Source organism: Sinocyclocheilus anshuiensis, unplaced genomic scaffold (genome assembly GCF_001515605.1).
Source record: "Sinocyclocheilus anshuiensis isolate Anshui unplaced genomic scaffold, SAMN03320099.WGS_v1.1 scaffold3139, whole genome shotgun sequence".
Classification (NCBI taxonomy): domain Eukaryota; kingdom Metazoa; phylum Chordata; class Actinopteri; order Cypriniformes; family Cyprinidae; genus Sinocyclocheilus; species Sinocyclocheilus anshuiensis.
Window position 1 is genome coordinate 170,521 of NW_015542755.1, and position 4,113 is coordinate 174,633.

Genomic DNA, 4,113 nt, shown 5'->3' on the forward strand with positions numbered 1-4,113 from the left:
ACATAATGTTTCTATAAAGTGGGGCAGGGCCAACTTTGCAAGGACAGTCTGGCGCTTCTGACTCACATCCTGTAAGTACGTTTTTTATATTTAAATAATTTGCCAATGATGATTCAAACGTGAGTTTTGAGCAGTGTAGAGTAGCGCTTGTTGTTTGTTGTTTCTCCGATTACAAATGCAGACATGGTTTTATGTTTACGCAGTGTGATACGCAATGCAATGCTTAAAAAGACAGTATAAGTCATTATAATCAGTAATTATGTCCCCACTGGATGCAACAAATGCCTCGTTTATAATGGGTTTTAATGTTATTGTCTCGTTGCTCCGGCCTGACAGGGCATCACAGTATGGTAAGGGGCGTAACATTTCCGTCACACGCTTGAGGCATTCGGCCAATCACAACGCACTGGATAGCTGGCCAATCACAGCACACCTCGCTTTTCAGACCGATGAGCTTTGTAAAAATGTACGCGTTTCAGAAAGGCGGGGCATAGAGGAGAAACAATAATGTACATTATATGGAAAATAATGTTTTTTGAACCTTAAACCGCATAAACACATTGCATTACACCAAATACACAAAAGAATGTTATTTTTAGCAGCATCACATAACCCCTTTAAGACCAGACGTGAGTAGCTTGTTTTGTATGGATTGAAGTTATACATTTATCAGAAGAACATCTGTAAATCACTTTGCACCTTACTGTTGAAATAAGCATAACATTAAAATGACAGAAGAGTGAGGAGTTATACCTGTTTTGAGGGCAAGTTCAATCCTCACATCGTAATAGACTGTTAAGGCATCCTCATGTTCTCTCAAAACAGCAGCTTTATAAACTGTAGAAATGGATTAGATTGATGTAGCATCTTACTGATCACCACATTAATTAATAATTACAGTATATAGGAAAAAAAAACTCACTCATTGCACCAAAACATGCACACACACATAATAAATTACCGTAATTTATTTTAGGATCACAGGCTTTCTTATTACGGTGAGCCTCAAGAATTTTCTCCTTCTTTTGAAGGCTGCAGTTTTCTGTTTCAGCAATGGAAAGAAAAATTAACCTGATGTAGATTAAAGGTATAACTTTGTATGTCTTCTTTGCACTTTTTTTTTTTTTTGGAATTATTATTACACTGAAACACGCTACCTTCGGCACACTGACAGACATCGTTCTTACAGATTTTCTGAAAAGCTCCTTCCTTCCTGGTGGGATGATAAAACCTCACACAGCGATTTTCTGAAAATGGAAGAACGGTCACATAATGTTCATTGTCCTGCAGCATCAGAAATATTAAAGTAGTCAGCCGTGAAAATAATGTAAAAACAAGTCAAATATAATATAAAGTGTCAGTGGCTCATTGAGTTTTTTATTTTTATTTTTTTAGAATTTGTGTAATAAATTTGTTTATATTTTTTAATGAATAAAGATTGTTGTTTAATAATGATTCAGTAGCTATGTTTATTTTAATAGATTTACTCTGGAATACTTTTTGCAACAACTTTATTGGATGCTAATACCATAGCCAATGGGCAAAACATATGTAAATAGGGGCGGGAACACAGCGCCGCTCTGTGAAGCGCAGAGTGAAGAGAGAAATGTTTAGTGACACGGTGGTTTCAAATGGCAAACAAGACCATTCTAAATGTAATTCTACTCACATTTTTTCTTTTTCCGGTAACAGAGTACCAAACAAACACGCACACAAGCGCAAGCGCAACCTCCACAATAATCCGTGTATCATTCGATCATTCGTTTTTTTTATTTAATATTGAAAGTAGAAAAATGAGAAAACGGCTCCTTTTGAGTTTTTTCATTTTTTTCCAAAAAACGAAAAACGAGAATTCAGCTTAAGTTTTCATTTTTCGTTCATGGGTAGAAAAATGAATAAACAGCTTGAATATTCGATTTCTACATGTGGGCGGGAATTAAACGCCCCTTTCTGCTGATTGGTCAGCCGAAGATCAAACCGTGACTTCATCAGTTCTTCTGCAGTATCACGCAGCAGAATAATAGTCCTCTGCTGCTGCAGTTGTATGGATTCTTAACGCATTTATTGCAACTACATTTAATAATTTTTGATCAAACAAACAGGCTAATGAATAGCTCGACACAACTCATGCTGGGGCAGAGTCTAGACAGGCCTTTCTTCTGTGTAGATATAAATTCTATTCTTTGCATCAGCTGGGCATGGCAGGGTATGATATGACAGCTGTAGATTAAAGGTATAACTTAATAGCTAAATTAATATTGAGTACTGATTGATGTTCATTTGGATTTTTTTCCCCATCGAGGGGAAATAACTTAATACTCTGTCATTTATAGTCGTATACAAGTTGTGTCGAGCTATTCATTAGCCTGTTTGATGAGAAAAATATGAAATTGCTAAAATGGTTTATTAATCCGACCAACTGCAGCAGTGGAGGACTATTATTCTGCTGCGATACTGCAGAAGAACTGATGACGGCACAGTTTGATCTTTGGCTGACCAATCAGCAGAAAGGGGCACTTAACTCCCGCCCACATGTAGAAATCGAATATTCAAGCTGTTTATTAATTTTTCCACCCATGCGGAATTCTCCTTTTTCGTTTTTTGGAAAAAAAAACAAAAAACGAAAAAGGAGCCGTTTTCTAATTTTTCTACTTTCAATATTAAATCAAAAAACTAATGATCGAATGATACACGGATTCACAATGACCATTTAAACGGTAATGGTTTTTCCATTTCATTATAACTGAAATCAAAGTGTGATTTGCATGTTAGGTTATTAGTTTCTTTACTTGCCCAAATCAAAAAGAAGCCACTCCCAGATCTCATGTTCTTCATTCAATGTAAGTCTATGGGATTTCTTTTTTCTTTTTTAAATATGTTTGGCCTGTTGCATTGTCAGACTAAAAAGGCAAGTGCGACTGCTTAACACACGTTTCCATGCACATCAGCTTCATACCTATAGAGTAGTATTCATATACAGTGACTGCTGCTGGTTGAAGGAAGCCTCCATTCATTATTCTGTGCAGCCGGAATGAAATCCTATCTTCCCTGGTATGAGAAATCTGCAGAGAGTGTTAAATGCAGACAGCAGTCACCTTATAGTAAGCATGCAGGTGTGTGTGTGTGTGTGTGTGTGTGCACTTGCGTTACCCCAAATCATTTTAATATTAATAGAATTGATGTAGTCATTCTCACAGTAATTACTAATTATAGTAGTTAGGACTATATGTCCTGATCTCTTGATAATAGTCTCACTAAGCTTTTGGTAATGATGGCACCATTTTTTGTTTTTTACATTACAACACTTTTATATTAGTGTTTTCAATGTAAAACTGACACAGAGACCTGGTCCAGGTAGAGGATGAGGGATCCTCGCTCTGAAAGCTGCTTGTTCATCTCAAATTTCTGAATCATCCTGTCATGTCCAGTTGACAGCTACAAAAAGAAACAAGTTAGTATTGGAAAGTTTGACAATGTGGCCACTTTAACATCCAGTGGAGCACAGAGTATGGCATTTGTGAGAAAATCTTCGCACTAATGGTATGTTTTAATATACTAAACTGTTGTTCTTGCTATAGTTATAATATACAATATTATAATAGAACATAGTTATTATAATACAACATAGTTGTGATTGAAAATTATTATATAACAGAAAGAGTTTGCTACCACAGTTTGCACAGTTGATGTACATAGAGTCTGTGTCTCTCAACTTTTTTGTAGTGGAAAAAAAAAGCAGTTTGTTGGGACTAACACTATATGCACATTGCAATTAAAAACCCCTGAAGTTCTTAATTTCATTTTGTCAAAAGCAAATGTGAATAATAGAAATGTGATTCATACCGCCTTAAGATCATTCTCATCCACAACAAATCCTGTCAGTAATGATATGTCCAATATAGACATGGTGGCGTCTCTGTCAACAGACAGATATCTGTGGAGTCATCAAAGCAAATGTGAGATTTCTTTAGCACTACTGGCGTTGCAAAAATAAGGGGTTCAGAAAGATCTCCAAAACTCACCTGGTATTGATAATGAGTTTGTAACTCTCAGTTGCTCCTTGATATGTAACTAAAAAAAAAAAAAAAAAAAAAAAAAAACATTTCCTGTTAT

The 4,113-nt window shown here is 35.8% G+C and overlaps 1 pseudogene; it reads right to left on the reverse strand.

Annotated features, from left to right (window-relative positions):
* The window catches only part of LOC107694612 (complement C3-like), a 21,493-nt pseudogene that overhangs the window by 1,285 nt on the left and 16,095 nt on the right, over nt 1–4,113 (reverse strand).